Source organism: Hibiscus syriacus, unplaced genomic scaffold (assembly GCF_006381635.1).
Source record: "Hibiscus syriacus cultivar Baekdansim isolate YM2019G1 unplaced genomic scaffold, ASM638163v2 tig00110683_pilon, whole genome shotgun sequence".
NCBI classification, from domain to species: domain Eukaryota; kingdom Viridiplantae; phylum Streptophyta; class Magnoliopsida; order Malvales; family Malvaceae; genus Hibiscus; species Hibiscus syriacus.
In genome coordinates, this window is record NW_024062823.1 from 794,377 (window position 1) to 805,565 (window position 11,189).

Consider the following 11,189-nt stretch of genomic DNA (forward strand, 5'->3'; position numbering starts at 1 on the left):
AAGAATCATTTTTTTGAAATATGAGAAAACAGATCTAGAGGAATGCCAAATTGTATTATTTTCATAGGGAATTCAGGCATAGTATTTATCTTACTTTTCCAAGAGCAATAACTACTGGATATATGACTGCTATGCCATAACTATCTGGTTATACAAGTTATGCTAACTGCTTATTGTTGATGTAATGTATCTGGAAAATTATTGTATGTGTTTTTGACTGTGCATCTATGTCTGTCTACTGCAGAAAGATTGATTGTTTAAGGAAAATAAAGTAAATATATTGGAGACACCATATCCTATCTAACTTCTATTATGGACTTTTTATAGGTTGTATTGAATAATGCTACAGTGGAAACTGACAATCCTGATTTACGGGACCGTGCATACATTTATTGGCGTCTTTTATCAACTGATCCTGAGGTATGTTTTTATTCTAACCAATTGCAGTTCACTATTCAATGATTTTAGTTTAAAAAGTCCGAGGAATCATTTTGATCTTTATTTCCTTTCTTACCTTGGAGGGGAAGGGCTAGATTACTATTTTTCTCGAATTACCTTCATCTCCGTTCTAAGGACTGCTCTGAGGATTGGCATACTATATGATTAAGCTGAGGTTTAGAATACCTTTCACCATGTTGGTATTATTAGCATGCGTCTTTTATATAACAGTTTTTCCTGTCCATGTATGGTCGTCTTCTCTTGGAATGTAGCTAGTATCAATAGTTGGGTCGCGATAGATATTTGAATGTAGATGTCTTTGCTGACATGAATGCGTCTTTATTTAAAGGTACACTACATCTAGATTGCATGGAGGATGTTTTTGATTTTCTATTTGTTCTGTCAGGCTGCTAAGGATGTTGTGTTAGCTGAGAAACCTGTGATCAGTGATGATTCAAATAAATTAGATTCATCCCTTCTTGATGAGCTTCTTGCCAACATAGCTACGCTATCTTCTGTCTATCACAAACCTCCTGATGCTTTTGTAACCCGAACAAAGACTGCAACTCCAAGAACTGAAGATGATGACTACCCTGATGGAAGTGATACCAAGTATTCTGAAACACTTTCAAATGCTGCCAATGGTGGTGCATCACCACCAACCAGTTCAAGTAGCATCCCATATGCTGCTGCTAGCCAGCCAGCTCCTGCCCCTGCCCATCAGGTGCCTGATCTATTAGGTGATCTGATTGGTCTTGATAACAATCAAATTGTCCCCGCCGATCAGCATGCTACATCTGCTGGGTAAGTATGCTGGAATGCATTCGTTTTCCAGATAGAAGTCTTATTTTGCTGCAAATGTTATAAATATTTTAAAAAACAAGTTTCTTACACCAAAACAGTCTAGGTTTCTTTTTATGTTATTAGTTATGTATCTTATAGATAACATGCATGCCTATATTGTTGCACTTACTGTATTTTCTTTACCTTTATGATTGCAGCCCCCTTTGCCTATTTTGTTACCAGCATCAACTGGACAAGGTTTGCAAATCAGTGCACAGTTAACACGACAGGATGATCAAATATTTTACAGCTTGCTGTTTGAGAATAACACACAGATCGCTCTTGATGGGTTCATGATTCAGTTTAACAAGAATTCGTTCAGTCTGGCAGCTGCGGGACCTCTTCAGGTAATCACAATTTGTGTGATCTTTACACTTTTGTTAGTTTATTGTTGCATTTTTGGGATATAACTGGTACTGTTTGTTAGGGGTGCGGTGTAGTGCATGTCCGTTTTAGTTCCTGTTAGTTCTTAACTCAATTGTCCCAGGGTCGTTTCCTACTGTTATGCCAAAATTTCTTGTTGGGAGGAGAGGTAATGGTTAGATCTAGCTAGTTTCGAGGTTGTTTGCTTTTACGGTGTAATTTTTGGTTGTAAAAAGTTTAAATCGGAAGTAAAAAGTTCCCAGGTACTAATCTATATGTTTAATTAAAAAAAGCAAGTTGCAAAGGAGAAAGAAGAAATTTTTGTTATGTGCTAGTTTCATAGCAGAGTTCATTGTATATTTAACTTTCGTTGGTGATTCACAACTTCATTGATATAAAAAATGCTTAAACATATTCATCCTTGTATGTATTATCTGATTTGGTCATTTCCATCTTGATCAAAATATAACTTCTTGTGCTTCACTGGAATGTTTCACTCATTTGTTGTTATTATGTTATGATGTTATTTTGGTCTGTACTGGTGAAACCAGAATTACTGCTTTCTTCATTTTAAATATGATTGTCTTCATTGCAATGCGGAGTTAGTTCATGCTTTTTCCATGTTTATTGTTCTTTAATTATTGGATTTTACTTTTTGCTATTGAAGAAACTTTTGTTTTAAATATTTTTTAGAACTGAATTTTTTAAGGACGGTCTTCATAAAATCTTCATACATGACTTTGTTACAATTATGACATCGGGACTAAAATGTATGGTTTTGTGTAGTGCCCAAGAATTTCAGATTGCTGGAAGAGCTTGAGATGGGAGAAAAGGGAATTGGGGATGGAACTGTTAGCTATGGAATGGATGATACTGATGATATATACATGCAGTCATGGACTGGGACTATTATTGGCCCCCTTAATGTGAGTCCCTCTCTCTCTTATTCTTTTCAGTAACCGTTGTGTTTGATTTCTGTAATTGTGCGAAGGGGGTTTGAAGAACTTTTGGGTTTATGTAATTGTAAGATAGACCCTAGAAACATTAAATTGTAATGCTTTTATTTCTTCGTTTAGGTTGAACTTCAAAATCAAATAATATGACAATATCATTGAGAGGGACAACGATTAAGAAATTGAACAAAGAAGTTACTGCATGCACGTGAAATTTTAATATTCTTATTTAAGTATAGGGATTTAAGTATGATTTCACTATTTTAGCATATTTTTCACTGTTGACCTATCATTGGCAATGATATTCTACTCTATATTAAGCTTGGTAAATGTTGATTTATGTTTTCCGGATAACTTGTGTGGTTTTGATAAGTTCGTTCCTTCAACATCTGCTCCAAGGCTCCAACCATGATTATTACTATATATGACTGTTTGATATTGTTCAGTTATAACTGGCTGCAATCTCTAGTGATGTATTTGTGTCCTATTCATCAATGTTGAATAGTGTTTTTTGTTTCCAATTGCAGGTTAGTTAAAATGGCTATGGAGATCACTAAATTTCTGCTGGCTGCCCAATCAGTGGATACAAAAGTTCGGACTGAGGCAGAGACTATTTTGCGGTAGTTCCAAGAACAGAACATGCATCTTTTCCTTCTTTTTTTGTCAGTTGAGCTTTCAATGATATTGTAGTGACCAATGTTGAACCATGTTACATTTTAATTTTATTTTATAAATTTTGATTTATTTTTCTACATAATTTGTGTCGTAATTAAATTTTAAGTTTATTGTTATTAGATAATGCTATAGAATATTAAATTTACGTAATATAAAATAGAAAATGATATATACGAAATCAGATAACCATAGCGGCGTTTGTAAATAAAAGTCACCAGAAGTCAGGTTCTTTTGCGGCGTTTTGTGAAGAAAACGCCACTATATACATAGTTATTAGCGGCGTTTTTTTACCACAAACGTCGCTAAATATCATAACATGTAGCGGCATTTTCGATAAAAACGCCGCAAAATCTCAACGCTTATTGCGGCGCTTGTTTGAAAAACGCCGCTAAACAACAACACCTATTGCGGCCTTTTTGGGAAAAACGCCGCTAAACAACGATACCTACTGCGGCGTTTGGGGGAAAAACGCCGCTAAACGACAACACTTATTACGGCATTTTTAAGACAAACGCCGCTAAATAGCAACACCTATTGCGGCGTTTTTTCAACAAACGCCGCTATATATCGTCACCTATTGCGGCGTTTTTCATTAACAAACGCCACGAACTTTAGCGATGCTATTTTCAGCGGCGCTTTTTGCGACGTTTGTCATAACGCCGCATGTGTTTTTAGCGGCGCTTAAAAACGTCGCTATATGTAAAAAACACGCTGCAAAAAGCCGGTTTTGCTGTAGTGATATATATATAATAATATATTTTATGTTTTTGATGAACATATCTTTACCTTCGGATATTTATAAAGATAAAAAGAAAATTTGAATTTTTAATTTCCGATGGATTACATTTTTTCCGTTAGAAATTTAAATATTAATTTTTTAAGAAAAAAAGGGGGAAAATTTATTGGCATTCTACCCGAAAATATATTCATTCCCTCCAAAAAAAATATTATGAATCCAATTTTTTGTTTAATTAATTAATGTACAAAAAATTACTAATAATATAATTCAAATAATTAGATTAATTTGAAAATTAGGTAATAATAATACTAACAAGTTCATATTGTATTTTGGTAATGCCTTAATAAGAAAATAATAACATATGATACAAAATTAAATTTATCATATTAACTAAGTTAAACATGAATTTACAACATATATTTCACAATACAATGTTTTTAATAAATATAAATATATGATTGTACATTATACATAAAAAATATAATATTCAATAATAAAGAAAGAGTAAAATACAAAGTTTGTACACTAAAGAATTATTATTGTCGAGACGTTTCTATGCCCGTCGACGGAAAGTGCAAATAGTATACCTAAGTGTAACTAGTCTCAAAAAAGTAAGTGTTTATCTTCCTTGAATCAGGTAAAACACACTAAATTGTAGAGTCGCCATCAATCTTTTAATGTGGTGAGATTGATCACCAAAATGTTATATTATTCTAATAAAATTCCTGAGAATAATATTAAAATAATACAAAAAAGGTCTGTTTACCAGAAAAATGAATTCGGGAGTCGGTTACGTGTGGGAAAGGATTAACACCCCATAACCCCCAAAATTAGTACCGGTGTTTATTAATTGATTTTGTCTTTGCAATAAATTATAAATTTGTATCTAATTTTAATTTACACAGGATTAAAATAAATAACTACTTAATAGTATTTAATACAAATATTAATAATCCTATTATAATATTGAATATTAAAATTACATATCCTAATATAAATACTAATAGTGTAATTAATAATTAATGTCTAAAATACAAAATACTAAAATTAATTAACATAATTTAAAATATTTTTAAAACTGTATACTAATAATATAATTTACCCTAAATTATTAAAAATATTAAGGACTAAATATGATATTTATTCTAATATATATATATATATATATGCGGTAGTGACCAAAACATAAGTAAATAAAATTCAAAGACTAAATTAAAATGCACAAAACATGCTTTTAATGACTAAATTACAAAGTTACAGGGACCCCGGGCATAATTTTCCCACACCTGAAATTACACGTAGGCCCTCCCCAAAACGACGTCGTTCGGGGAGGGGTATAAATGGCCCACTAACCGGTCATTTAGGCCTAAAACCTTTATTTCTCTCATTTTCTTTTCTCTCTTAGAGAGAGAAGCTAGCGCCTCTCTATATTTTCCCTCACCGGATGGAAATCGATCACCGGTCGATCACCGTGCGCCGTCGCCGATAACGGCCGCCGACAACCACCCACGGTGGTTGGAATTTACCCAAACACACCAAAATAAAGCCCGAATCGTTCTAAAGCCAAATCCGACAACCTTTTATTCTAAAAACCCCTAAATCAACATAGATCTAGGATTTTTACCTTCGAAGTTTGACTATCCGACGACGCTAAGACTTCTCTCTCTATTCTCTTAATATTTTTTTGATTTTTTCATGGTTTGGTTGCTGCCTTGGCTTGCTCTTCGTCCTCTCTTTCTCTCTTGTAGGTTCGGCCTTTTATAGGCCTTTCGATGCATCCTTTGGTCCGGTTAAAAGGGTAAACCATGGTGAGTCACCAGAGCTACGGTGGTGACTCAACCTAGGGGTGATGATCTGTGCGGTGTATACACTGGGTGCATTAAATGCACCCAGATCTCGTGGATCCGGCGAGGATGTGACAGTGTCGTGGAAGCTGCTGGTTGGAAGTAATGGCGGCGAGGGCATCATAACACTATGGCGGCGGCCGGAATAGCCCTAGGGTTATAATGATAACCCTAGGGTTTCTGTTGGTCACACTTGGGATCGTTGGGTCTCTCCAGATCCAACGATGATGGTTGCTAGTGGCGCTGGAGATGCATGTGGGAAACCCTAGCAGCATTTGAGTTTCCTAGGCCTATTGGGTTGTTTAGGTCAAACCTGGGTTGAAACTGGGTCTGGTTGTAATATGTGTTTAGGGTTTGCTTTGTAACTAGTCATTCGGGTCAAATTTGAACCTGTAAAATTATAATTATTAGTTATAATAATATAATATAATATAATAATAATATAATTATAATATAATTATATAATTATAGTGAAACCAAATTCGGACGAAAACAACTGTCGTCAGCTGCCCCTCTTTGCTTATTTTTGTGTTAACAAGAATAAAGCAAAGATAGAAAGACAAGAAGTTTTCGTCCAATTGACTTCATATTTTGATAAAAATTTGTTCCACTACTCTTCTGTGGAGATCGAACTTTTGATATGTTCCTACTTCACTACTCTTTTATGAAGGCTAGATTTGCATTGTTTCACTACTTTTTTGTGAAGGTTTGATTGACTTAAAAAGAATTTGGTTCACTACTCTTCCATGAAGATTAGATTCAAAGTTGATTTGCCTCCACTACTCTTCCATGGAGATTGGATAGACTTGAAAGAATATGTTTCACTACTCTTCCGTGAAGATCAGATTCAATGTTGATTTGCTTCCACTACTCTCCCGTAGAGACCAAATCTGCAATATTGGAAAGAACTTGTTCCACTACTATTATGTGGATACTAGACTCATGCAATCTTTGGATATCCCTCTTTTTAGGGATTTTGAGTTGATTACTCATATCTCAGAATTTCAATATCTTGAACCTTCGGCTTTCTTTTGAAAAACCTACAGATGTGATATTGTGTTTACTATCATGCATTTATGAATGTCATGATCCTATTTATGCCTAAAATGTGTGCAATGACAAAGTTTCAAGGTATTTTATTTTTCTTCGAATGAAGACCCCTTTTTGTTGTATATTCTTGACTTAGTCTCATCATGGGTGCAACAAACATAATCATTTTATCTCAGATGACCTCCTTGATTCTTTTTGGTCGAACCTAAACCTGTTTTTATTCTTCTTGATTCCACCAGTACAAATGACAAACTATTCAATTAATGACAAGTATTTAAAATTATCTTCAAGTATCTGAAATTTCCTATACTTCAATGTTTCATGTATCATATCATCATATGTTAAAATTATTGTTAACCTCATAATATCTATATTCTTCAAAAACGTTTTTGCATGACAATACACCAAGATTTTATGTACCTCAAGTTAAACTTCAATTTTTAAATTTTCAAAGCAAGATGCTTTAAAAAATAATTAACAAGAAAATGTCTCTTTTTTATTCATGCAAAGAATGTTTAAGTAAATACATGGCAAATTTTACTAAAAAATGTAGGCATCTTCAAATACCAATAGCACAAATGCTTTTGAATTGGCGCGCCACAAAGTGATTTAAGCGTGGCTTCTGTCGAAAGGATATCGAGATTGTGATAAAGGTGTGGAGTTCCTTCTTATACCACCAAATCTTCAATACTGAAACCTATCTTCAATCATAATGTTGAACAACACTTGATCTTTAATATTTTTTTCCTTTCAAGCAAAATATCTTTTAACCGCGTCAGAATTCATACTTCACTGGGTAAGGTAATTCTGGCCCATCCATTTCAGTAAGGACTAAAGCTCCTCCAGAAAAAACCTTTTTTACAATATAAGATCCTTCTTAATTTAGAATACATTTCCCTCAGAAGTCCTTTTGAAAAGGTAAAATCCTTTTGAGCACGAGATCTCCTTCGTAAAATTCTCGGAGTCGAACTTTCTTATCACGTGCTCCATCATCCTCTTTTGATACTGTTGAGTTAATCGATTGACGAATATGGCCAAGAGGGGGTGAATTGGCAATTAAAAAATTTGGTGGAAGCTTTTGCAGAAAATTGAAAGAAATTGCACAGCGATTTAGAGTGGTTCGACTTTATCAACCAAAGTCTACGTCCACTACCTTAGCTATCCACACTAAGGATTTTCCAACAAATTCACTAATTTGTTCTTTCTTTTGAGGCCAAAGAGATAACCTTACAACTCCCTTAAGAATATACCCCAATTCTTGAGAACACTCTTTTCTCAAAGAGAAATACAAATTTGCAAACTTACAAGAAAAACATCACAAGGCAAATATGTTTGCACAATTCTAGAACAAAGAAAGAACACTCAAGAATAAATACAATTGAGCACAATAAGTGTTCTTGAAAGCAAAATGAATATTGAATGAAAAATAGGCTTGAAATGCTCAAACTTGAGGTTTGATATTTTCTCTTTGATTCTCTCTTGATTCTAATTGCTTGATGTTTCTTGTTGTTGATAAATGGCTTCTAAGCTTGCTTAAATACACCTTGAATCACTTCTAAATGTTGGGGATAATTAGAGAAAATAATATAGCCGTTTTAGTGTGAAAACAATTAATAAAACAGTTTGGAGCGTGGGGGGAATCGGTACCCCCTGTGGGGAATCGATTCCCTAAGTGTAAAATTCAAATATTTCGACCGTTATACAAGGGGGAATCGGTACCCCCTGGGGGGGGAATCGGTTCCCTCCAAGCATACTGGAATTCTCTGAGCCAAACCATTCAGGGGGAATCGGTTCCCTCTGAGCAATCTGGAATTTTTGGCTTTGAAATGGTTTGAAATACTTTGTAAAATTATTTTGAAATTGTTTTAAGTTTAAAACTTAATTTTACACTTTGAGTAAGGATTAAAAATGATCTTTGAAAGATTTGGAGTAATGTTTTGATATTCGAATAATTCTATCGAATATACTTAGAAAATCAAAATCTTAAAATTCATTTAACTTAATTTGTTATATCGAAATATCAAAATGTTTTCAACAATCTCTCCCTTTTTGATATAACAAAACATTTTAGTAATTTTAAGATTTTGAAATCAATCAAGTTTTGAAATTTACTCCCCCTTACTTTAACACTTCTCCCATTTATCATTTAAAAACACCTTTAACACTTCTCCCCCTTTTTGTTAAATCAAAAAGACATTTTAAAGAATTTAAACAAGGTTTTGAAATCATTTAGCCAATTGATTATATATAATATAAGCTGCTAAGATCACAAGCAAGAGAAACGTTAGCTATTAGTTTCATAATCAATATTCATAATTAATGTGAAATGGCAAAATTGGTCATATATCTAATCATGAAGTAAATGATGCAATAATGAATAAATTTAATCACACCAAATAGATAATTTCTAACCATTCATGAATCCAAACAAATTCAAAGTCAATCAATCCACAAATTCAAACATTCCAAAATATTCAAAATGTTAAAACAACAAGTTTGGAGTTCAAAGCAAAACATTGAATCACATATCCGGATTAGGAGGAGGAAAACGAGCTCGCATAGCGGCCATTTCGTTAGTGAGGTCATTGATACGTGCGTTGGTTGCTTCATTATTTGCACGCATTTCCCGAAGAATTTCTAATTGTTGAGCTCCCATTGTGGATAAATGGGACTCTATAGAAGTAAAGCGCGAATCCATAGTAGCGTATCGAAAATCGAATGTCTCCATAAAGGATTGGAAATATGGAGGCATTGGATGCATTTGTTGTGCTTGCTCTTCGGGCTGCTCCTCGGGCTGCTCAGGTTCATCTTCGACTTCATCGTTGTCTCGCATTAATTGCTCAAGCTCGAGATCTTCGTCAGCTTCGGGTGGAGCTTGTGAAGAACTAGCTCCCGGAGTATTTGCAGAAGATCGAACCCATTCACCAGTTTCCTTATCCTTAATCCATCCCGCTCTCGTTAAGGAAAGAAGGTTAATTTGTTTCTTAAGAGGAAAAGCAGCATCTAGACTGACTCTAAGCCCAGCTTTGGAAAACTGATTACTCAAAATACAATCGTAAACAAGAGATGAACAGAGTTTTTTTATTAGGAACAAGATTTACGGTTTCAACAATTTCAGCAAAAATAATATGAGGTAGGTTGATTTTAATATTGTTTTCGAAACAATGTAACCACCAAAGATCTAAGGCTCTAAGAGTAGAATAACGACCTCCGGATGGTCGAAACCACCAAGAAATCATTAGATGAAGAAAACGTTCATGAAGGTCTAGGACACTTGCACTATCCCTTCTTTTATAACGAGATCCTAAAACCTGTTTTTCATTTGAAATCCCATCATTATCTAATCCGAATGTATTGGCTATGTAAGCCGAGTCAATATATAAGAATTGACCTAGAAGGTAGGAATAAATTCCTATGGTTTCGGTTTCAGTTTGGTTTTTAACACAAACGGCATTAGAATAGAAAATACGAACAAGTTGATGGTAAACGATGGGTTCAAGGTCAAAGAGTTTATCAAATTTCCACTCTTGTAAAAGAGGAAGATATTTAAAATTGATAGCTAACATAGCTTGACGAGAAGGAATACGTTCTTCCCGGATTTTGTAAGAGTCAAAATATTGATAATACCAAAAACGATGATTTCTAGGACCAGGATGATTGAAACACGAATTTTGGATAGTCAAATTAGCATCAATAGGATTAGGATTATGAATTAGAATAGGTGGAGGATTTGGAGGTGGATTTGGTTGACGGTGTGAACGACTAGATGAAAACCTAGCACGTTTAGGATTTGACATGGTTTAGGAAATCGGAATAGAATTGATAACCTGCAATTTAGAAAACACATGTATGCAATTCAATCAATCCCAAAACTCAATTGAGTTCTCAATATTTCAAGGTTCTCTAAATCAATTCTAATGGGCAAAGTTTTTGAAAAACTTTTGAAAAATATGGTTTTGAGAAACAATATATGTATAGTTTTCATAACAACAACATAATTTAATCAAAACACAATAATTTGAAAATTAACATTTTTTTTAATTTCGAAAATTTAAAAAAATCTGGAAAATTATTGTGTTTTTGATGAAATTGGTTGTAATATCTAGTTTCTAATCACTAAACAATCAATGCCCGATCTAAAGTTCATCCTAGAACTAATTAAAAACAAGTCCTATGTTCAAAATCAATAAAATAGGGAGTTTAGAAAATTTTACCTTGAAGGATGAGATTGAGTGGATTTTGATGTTGTTTGCACGATTTTAATGATGATTGCAAGTTTAGGAG

General features: G+C 33.8%; 1 long non-coding RNA gene across 1 annotated transcript; it reads left to right on the forward strand.

The window, feature by feature from the left end:
• Positions 1-325: 325 nt before the first annotated feature.
• Positions 326-7,752, forward strand: LOC120138260. The gene is made up of 3 exons (XR_005517509.1): positions 326-420; positions 845-1,162; positions 7,743-7,752. It is a non-coding gene; the product is annotated as an uncharacterized LOC120138260 (long non-coding RNA).
• Positions 7,753-11,189: the final 3,437 nt, after the last annotated feature.